The sequence below is a fragment of the Cebus imitator genome, unplaced genomic scaffold (genome assembly GCF_001604975.1).
Source record: "Cebus imitator isolate Cc_AM_T3 unplaced genomic scaffold, Cebus_imitator-1.0 Scaffold3, whole genome shotgun sequence".
Classification (NCBI taxonomy): domain Eukaryota; kingdom Metazoa; phylum Chordata; class Mammalia; order Primates; family Cebidae; genus Cebus; species Cebus imitator.
The window spans coordinates 6,977,305-6,986,805 of NW_016107318.1; the positions used below are offsets into that span (position 1 = coordinate 6,977,305).

General features: G+C 38.5%; 1 pseudogene; it reads right to left on the bottom strand.

The window, feature by feature from the left end:
* Window positions 1-6,475: 6,475 nt before the first annotated feature.
* On the bottom strand, window positions 6,476-6,625 carry LOC119471940 (annotated as a pseudogene).
* Window positions 6,626-9,501: the final 2,876 nt, after the last annotated feature.

A 9,501-nucleotide genomic window follows, 5' to 3' on the forward strand; every position in this document is an offset into this window, starting at 1 on the left:
TCTCAGTTCATATAAAAAAGTAAATGTTAATGGACCAAAAAATTTCTAACACAAAACATACCAAATCTTAACAAAAAAAGTTTCTGTATTTTCCTAATTACTTTAAAATTAAATTATTTTATAAATTGTTAAATTTACCCTTTTTACAAATTGTCTAATTTTTGCTGCTATTAGAAACTTTAAAAAATAATTTTGGTTTGCTCCTCACACTATCTTTTGTTCTTTTTTTGTTTTTTTGTTTTTTCAGATGTTAGTCTTGGGCATATAAATTGCTCTTGAAATGCTTTTATCAAGTATGAGCCATTATGAAATAGTCACTCTCAAAGGTTCCTTAATGGAACTTAAAATCACACATAGGGAGGACCCTTGATGTGCTTTGATTGCCTTAGAGGACTATGCCTGTACATGTGCAAGACGTGCAAGTATATGTGTTAGAAGGGTAATTTAGTGTGTGTGAACAGCATACAGTAGAGCACATGAATAGCTCTTATCTATCGCTTCTATCAAGAAATACTAAAGACAATCTCTTTCCATCTCTTAATATGAAGTGTAGGCAGATACAGATATCAAAATTACCTTAATATTAATAACAGAAATAAAAGCTGATCTAGAATGTTTCCCATAATGCTTTCTTATATATCCCCAACCACTGAGCACACTCATTGGGTTTATAACATGGTGTTTTGGGAGGAAAGAACTCTAATAATGCAATCTTCAAAGGGAAGATTCACAACTATGGCAGGGAAAGCTATCTGGCTGTCATTTGTTCCCTAGCCAGTTTTTAGCTGGATTCACGTTAAAGAATGTCATATGTATTTCTTTCAAGCTCCAGGGAATTGGAATTCCTGCCAGTACCACCCAGTCAGCCCCCAAAGAAGCAGCTGCTTGTTGCTTGATTCAGACTATACTTAATATCCATGCAGAACAGTTCCATGAACTTTTCTCACCTGGAATGGATCACTTGATTATCAGTCACCTCTGAAGTGTCCCAGGCAGCAAAGACCCCAGATTATTGACAGTGGTGCTCACAGGAGCCAGATACAAATGCATACTAACAGATCTCACCACCAGATCTTCCCTCAGATTTGAGGGAAAAAAAATCCAACTTGATAGTTATTAAAAGCCCTCTGAGTGGAAGTCAGTATGGAAGATTTAAAAGTATATTGTCGCTGTTCATTGCCTTCCCTTCAGAGCAGTCATTCCAACTGCTTGGTTATTTATAGCTTCTACTAGTGTAAGTCCCGTGAAAGCACAGACTGTTTCTGCCTTGCTCTCTATCATACAACAGGTGCTAATGAAATGCTTCTTTAGTACGTAAATGAGGTGAGGGAAGACTTAATGGGAAATGTAGGATTTGAATGGTCTTTAGAAGAATATCGAAGGTAGGTATCGGGTATTGAAGAAAGATAGATATTAAAGGCATCAGGAAGAAAATTAGACTTCCAAAATGATAGAGGGAGGGAGGGAGGGAGAGGAAGGAGAGAGAAGAGTGAGAGAGGAGAGTGATGAGACTCATGTTTTGACCCTTGAGTTTGTGCACCACTGGGGTGGGTATAGCACACAATTGCTGATGAATGACTAAAGCTGGGGAGATAGGTTAAGACTTAAAGTACAGCATAACAAGTGTTTGAGACAGGAGGACAATGGAAGCCCCAGGAATGAATACCATCCTAGAGAGAGGTTGTGAGCCCAGAGGCTGGGGGTTGGGGAAGCTTCTTCATGTGGAGTCCACAATGACTGAGCAATAAGACTCAGAGATGGGAATAGAAAAAAAAAAGTCAGTAATCCAAAAGTTATAATAAAGATATCCTTATCCACTCACCTAAGGACTGTTTCCTTTTCTCCCACTTATAACCCCAATTGGCAAGGCCCCTTGCTGTTGGCCACCAGGTGAAATCTTTCCTTCAGGAAGGGCTCATGGGCATCTTGCATAATCTATACACTTGCTACATACTCTTGAGCAAGTTAATTCACCTTTCATGGACTCAGATTTCTCAACTATAAAACTGGGACAACACCTGCCTCTGGAAATTGGGGTAATGTGAAAATTTAATGTGGTAAGACATCTTAAGTACCAAAAACACTGTACCTGACTCATTGCAGAGGAGAGATAGACATAGAAAGAAGTAGAGAGATACAAATTATATACATAGAGATATACAGTTTTCTTTCTCCCACTTACCCTCTTAGCCTCAGACTCTAAAGACTCATGTTTGAGACCTTGCTCTTCCACTAAGCAACTATATGACCATGGGTCTCAGTTTCCTAACAGAACAAAATGTGAGAATGAACCAGGCAATCTCTAAACTATCTTCAAGTTCTAAGATTCTCTAATTCTCAGATTACAAAGAGGAATGCTTGGGAATCACATTTTTAGCCTTTCCAACAATGTTATTTCTCAGGAGAAATTTCTTAAAAGAGGCAGAAAAACTAATATTTATCTAACCTCATCAACAAGCATTAAGGATGTCATGTCAACGTTTTCTGATCCTGGCAGCTAACGATCTTCCTCTTCACACAGGCAACCAATGTGTCCAAGATCCTTAATTCTTAAGAGACTAACTCATGAGTAAATGGGGGGCTTAAGCTCATGAGAGAAACTTCCTGTTTTCCTTTGAGGCACTAGAAAATTCAGTGTGCCAGCCTCAAACAGAGACACTAGAGTGAATAATGAAAGCACAGGTGGTGGCTATAAATGCTGGAAAGGGAGGCTATCAAATGCAGGGAATTACAGTGAAAGCACATTTCTAGATAAATCCTCATGGTGTTTGTCTAATAAGTATGTTATCCCCAGAGCCGGAAGCTTTCAGAAAATAACAGTTATGTCACACAGATCAGGCTCATGGCCCTCTTGTCCAGAACTCTGCCTCAAGCAGGAGCCCAGGAGACTGCAGTGGACACCATCAGCGGCCCCCTCACTATGTCCCCAACCAGATGGCAGGGACCTCCAGGATGCCAGCCTTATTATTTGGGTCCTGCCACTGCCCTCATCATGGCGTCTAACACAAAGGTGGCATTCAGTAAATACAGGCTAAATGAATAAAAAGTATGAGGTATGCCCCAAAAGATGGAATTTCCTTCAATCATGGTTATCAGTTTGATGCTGTATGAAACTGTCTAAACCGTTTTTTGTTTCATATTTTCAGCCTATATGAATTTGAATAATTAGTGAAGGAGTGCTTCTGTTCATTTGTTCTAAACAATTCTTCCTGCTTTGAAGCATCCCCTCAAGCAGCCCTTGGTCTGATGGGAGAGGTGGCAGATACATAAATGTAAAATACAAAGCAGAATGTGAATCAACAGAAAGTCAGCAAATCACCATGAGTATTTAAAGGAGATGATGAATTTCAGGGAAACAGACATGTTTTATGGACTAAGTGGTATTTGTGCCAGGTCTTTAGGAGTTATAAAATTTTGAATAACAGAAATAAAAGGGGGAAGATGGCATTTCAAGCAAAGAATTGAGCCCAACAAGGCATGAAGGCAGAAAGTGAAAAATTCATTCTGAAAGCAACTAGTCAGATAAATGTAGGCTAGGTAGATAAATTACATTATGTGTAGGATAGGGATTCTGAGAGTTAAGACAAAACACAGGTTGGAGTTATATTGTGAAGAGACTTTACTTCTGAATTATGCAAGCCATATTTTAGCAGGAAAGAACAGAAACAGTTTAGAATACAAACCCAAAACTTGGATTAAAAAGGAAATCATCTGGATTCTGGGGCTCTCATTAGAAGTCTATGTGCCTTGTGTTTCAAAGTGTGATAGGGGACCAGCAGTTTTACATTACCTGGGAGCTTATTAGAAATGCAAAACCTCTGGCTGTCCCAGACCTACAGAATCAGAATCTACATTTGAATGGGATCCACAGGTGATTGTGGTGCACATTAAGATTTAAGAAGCAGAGGTCAAAAGAGAACCGGGACAAGCCTGAACCTACGTGGCTGCTCAAAGATGGGCAAGAAGAGACAGGAGAGAGATGTGAAAAGGAAATGCGCTGGGATCATCTGAGGCAGCTGATGCTTTGAGCTAGGGACGAAGAGAACAGTTGGGTTATTCTTGGAAATCTCAGGAGGGAAATATGTAGAGATGATAGAAAAGTGATAATACATGGGATGATAGAATATATGGGATGATAGAAAAGTGATAATTTGCTTTCACATAGAGAGATGAAGGAGCCTGCAGGGAATATCCAGATATAAATGTCCAAAAGGCACTTAAAGAAGTATATTCGCTCATAAATAAAGTCCTCTTGCACTTTATCTCTGCAACAGACATTCAAATGAAAAATGTAATAAATCACCTAGCCAGGCATGGTGGCTCAGGCCTGTAATCCCAGCACTTTGGGAGGCTGAGGCAGGCAGATCGCGAGATCAAGAGATCAAGACCATCCAGGCCAACATAGTGAAACCCATACTAAAAATATAAAAATTAGCTTGGTGTGGTGGCATGCACCTGCAGTCCCAGCTATTCATGAGGCTGAGGCAGGAATCACTTGAGCCTGGGAGGTGGAGGCTGCAGTGAGCCAAGATCACGCCACTGCACTCCAGCCTGGGCAACAGAGTGAGAGTCTGTCTCAAAAAAGAAAAGAAAAGCATAGCATCTGGATGCAATGTATGGAAAAAGAATAAAGTAAAAATGAAATCACCTAAAATGTTATAAAGGAACAACAAAATATCATAACTAAAAGGAAGCATAGATGTCATCCAGTCTAAACTTTTTCTGTGATGGGAGGAATCGCAGGCCCAGGAAGGGGCACTGATTTTGACAGGTAACTCAGTACAGAAATAACAACATTCTAAGTCATCTGACTGCCATCTCAGGGCTTATTGCCCTTCACTGTTATTCTGAGAAAATAGGCCTTGGGCGTTAGGAATACTGGAGTTAGGTTCAAGGAAGATACGGCTAGAAATCCAGAAAGAATCAATGGAAGTCTTGGCTCAGTAGGAAAACTTGGGGAATTTATAACAAGCCTCTTTGCATGGTGTACAGACCTCGGTCATGTTCAGGGTAATACCAGAATATACTTGGTATTGGCATACCAAAACCAACTCTAATCTGAAATGCTTATTATATGACAACTTTTCATACTATTTAGTATGTGCCACTCACTATTGCAGATGTCTTACATGTATTTAATCACTGAAAACAACTGTATGAAGTAGGTACTAATAGTCTCCATTTTATAGATGAAGAAATTAAGGCACAAACAAATAACCTACCCAGTGTCACATGGCTCATCAGTGGTGGAGCTAGGATGCAAAAATGTAACAATTTTTGATTTTCTTCTTAGAAGACTGACTATATTATTTTTCCTCCTTTTCATGTAAAACTATAAAACTTTCTGCAAGAATCAATTCTAACTGTGCACAGCCTGTTGAACTAACAGACACACTTGGCTTTGGACAGTTTACGGTTATGCTTTAGTCTATATCCTCTTTGGCTAATCCTTGTGCAATTTTGATCTAATACTGGCTTCTAGCCAATGATGGCAATCTACTTCCATATCCTTTTTAATACTCTTTAGTCCACTTATCTTTAGGTCATTTCTAATGACCATCTTCTTAGTGAACTTTACCTCTAACATGTTTTAGTAACAGGAGACAGGAAAAGGCACACAGCTTCTGATGTTTTGAAGAATAAAGCCTTTTTAACTATGTTTTCCCTTTTTTGGCTTTGGAGCTGAGATTTCTGTTCAGTGGAGTTGAGTTTCCTTAGACCAGGATCAAGGGCACTGGCTGTGGCTGGCTCCCTCCCTCCATCCTGAGGAAGAGCTTCCAGCCTGCCACCTGTGCCTCCTTTGTAGCATCGCTTGGTAAAACGTGCTCCAACCGTGTTTCCCTTGGAAGGCGCTGGCACCGCTCCTCTGATATAAATCCTCTCAGCTGGAGAGAGTGGGGGCTGCGGGCAGGGTGCAGAGGCAAGGCCATATTATGGAGACCTTCATTAATGGCGTTGTGGGTTGCCTTGATTTTCCACACGTCTGACCAAGTCAATTTCCTGACTTGGATCCCTTTCCTTCTTGTCAAATTCCAAGTTTTCTGCTCTTCATTCTTGGCCTGGCTGTGTGGGTGATCGATTTTAGTTTTTCTGCTTAAAATGTACCAAGTGTTTTCCTTTTGGAAAGAAGTCCAGAGCAGTATCAGGGGAAGGGCTCAAAGTTTAATTTTTTCCAAATGATAAAACCAAAATTCCCTACTCTTCCCCTCCTCCCTCTCATCTCTTTTCATTCCTTTTAAATTTTTGAAAATTTTATTCCTTAGGTTGATATACAATGAAACTAACCTTTTAAGTACATTCTATGAGTTTTAACAAATGTATGGGGTCATGTAACCACTACCATAATCAGTTCGTTTCTTCTTTTAAACTCAACCTCTTTGAACAACATATTAAGTAAATATGCTAATACCCTACATTACATAGAATTATTATTAGCACAAGATGTGGTTATTATCCTCCCTAAAGAGGATTATTTTAAACATTGTAACATTTTGTCTTTAACAAAAAGTTCCAGTTCAGGAACATACAGATATATGTAGATAAGACCAACATTTTCATGGTTTAATACAATTTATTCTACTACATGAATCTACACTTGATCTTAGCCAAAAGGCCGAGAAGCGATTACTACATGAATCTTTAAATTTCTTTTTCTCCTTTGGTCTATACAAATAATGTTTTCATGGTTTGTTATGAAGAATCTTGATTTTATTACTTCGAGCAGTTATTTATTTAGGACAAGATAAATGATATCTGATTGATAAATAGTATTTACATTTCATAATGTAGAAAATAATTTTGTGAAAACAAAAAAAGCAGAGGAACACAGATGTCAAGCTTGACTATCACTTCAAATCAATTTCCAAATATGGGAGGAAGTAATCAACACATGAAAATGTAGCCAAGTGGAATGATCTATCTGTTGCTTTTTCTTCAAAAACAAAAAATGTAGGGCAAATTTTTTTTTATTAAAGAATCCTGATTCTGTATGACAATAAAAAGCCCCAAAAAGCCAATTTAAATAATCTCGACCTTTAGGTTCTAAAGAAAAAATTTTTTTCAGATTTGTTTATTAAGGAGTCCTTCTATACTCCGTTGTTTCCTTGGCCTCTCATTCTTTAAGACCCAACTAAAAGGAATCCTTTCCTGAAAAGATTTACTTTTTCCCCAGGGCAAAGTTAGCCATGGTCTCATCTGTGTTCAGCTCAAATATTTCTTAGAGCATTGAACATTTTGTGTCACAATAATCTATTTATAAGTCTGTCTTTCTTCTTTGGCTGTGAGCAACTTGAGGAAGGGGCCATATCTCATTTATCCGTATTTTGATGAGGCCTTTACAAAGAATCCAATTGTTAATGAATGAAAAATAAATGAGTAAATAGCATTGAATGGTTGATTAAATTGGCCAATAGTCATTCAGTATTAGTGTTAGGTAGTATTCAGTACTAGCATTAGAATTAACCAAGCTGTCCTGGTCTTTGTCTTCACAGAGATTGCAGTATGATGAGGGAGAAGAGAATGATAGATGTCAATCTTAGAAAGGATGTCTTTTTCCTGATTGGTAGGCTACATTTTAAATTAAATAAGTTGGTATGTTTTCCATTATCATTTTTACAACATCACTAACATATAATATTACTATGATGTGATTTTAGTTTCAGCAAAGGGCCAGTCGATATTTTCTCATTTCAATCTAATTAGAAAATATTTAAATGTATTTATTTTGTGACTTTTCAGTTACTAGACGATGCTGAAAATCGCCTTTAGACACCCTATCCATAAATTAAATTGTACACACCAGCTGTATGTGCTGTGTGCTGAAATCAATAGAATGGGCTGCTAGTTCATTTCTCTTCACTTAAAGGCTTGAATTATATTTATGATGATATTTTTCTAAATTAATGATTTGTTTGGCTGGTCTAGTAACTTGCATGCAAATTTTGATGGCAAACTTTCTTTTTAGAAAATGACTTGATTAATACAAGAAAACAAGGGGAAAGTAAGGATCATAATTTTCTGTTTACTCACTGGTATCTTATTTTCCTTTATCCCATGAAGGAAGCAGCCTGCTTATGTTTTGATAATTCTGCTTATCTGTCAGATGGTGCAGGCAGAAGCCAGCTGTTTCCTATAAAGATATCTTGGGAAATAGCAATATGACTGTCTATAATGGCAAATGCGATCTGATACCATTTCTAGGAGGTAGTTCTTGTTGAAACGTTGTGGGAGGGTTTTCTAGACAGCAGGCCAAGATGTCAAGAATGGTTACTGCTGATACATGCCAAAGTCAATGCAAAATATGTAAAGAGGAAAATAAAATCCTCTTTGAGGGAAGAAGGAAAGATTCAGAAGACAGTTCAGAACTGGCAATGTCCATAGTGTGTGTCAAGAGGGAATTGTTTAAAAGGTCTGATAGTGGGGCTGAAAGCTTAAAGCTGTAAACACAGTCATTGGCGCCAGATCTTTTCATAGACGTTTTCATAATGGAAGTCCTCAGGTTCTGAGTATGATGATGGAGGGAAGAGAAAACCAAGCTCAGAAGACCTCACATACTTAGAGGTTAATTTTCCAATGCAGAACATTAAGGAATTCTCATAGTCACCCAAGAGGAATAGTGCCTCCACCCAGGGAGCACTGGACCCAGGAAGGGGCTCCATAAGGACAAAAGGTAAGACATATGGAGGACAGGCAGTTCTAAGGGAGGGAGCCCAAAAGAGAGGGAATTGTGAAGCTGTGACCCATGAGAGAGGAGCCTGGAGAAAAGTAGCTCAGAGGAAAACAGGACAAGCTTCCCTCAAAAGTTTCCAGAGCTGTTGTAGAAAGTCTTGGTCTGTGAGTTCCTGAAGCCTTCACTACTCTATAGAAAGAAGTTATAAGATGTATATTTCATCTGAACATAAGTAAAATTAGTTTGTTAGATAAGCAACATGTATGGGTATAAATATAAACCAAAGTTGACATTTGACTCCCACTCTCTCTTTAAAACTTCTTAATGAATGTAGTCTTTCCCTGCCCTGGATAAAAATCCCTTTAGGTAAACGAAAGTTTTACAGCCACTTAACATGAAAAGAAACAAAGCAAAAAAACAAAAGCAAAAACAAAACAAAACACCAGACAGCTAAAAACCAGTAATTTAAAATGAAAGGGATGTCATGAGAGTATGACACTTCTCTCTTTCTTTGCCTCATGCTTATTTCTCCTCCCATTGCAGGGTCACTGCAATTTCTGACACTTCCAGGTACAAGGAAGGGAAGAAGGACAGATGAAGGGGCATGGAAGCCACTGTGACTGTGCTGCTACAATGGTTCCCACTCCCTGGGACTGGCAGGTATTTAAGCTGGCTCTTTTGTGCTCCTTGGGGATCTTCCTTATTCCTGGTTATCTCATCTCAGCAGTTTCCTTGACCTGGGTGAATGCAGTCTAGTTTGTTTCTTCTTTTCCCTCTGTCCCTAGGAATCTTCCTTCAGCTTCTTTTCTGCTGGGGCTTTAGTATCCTTCAGG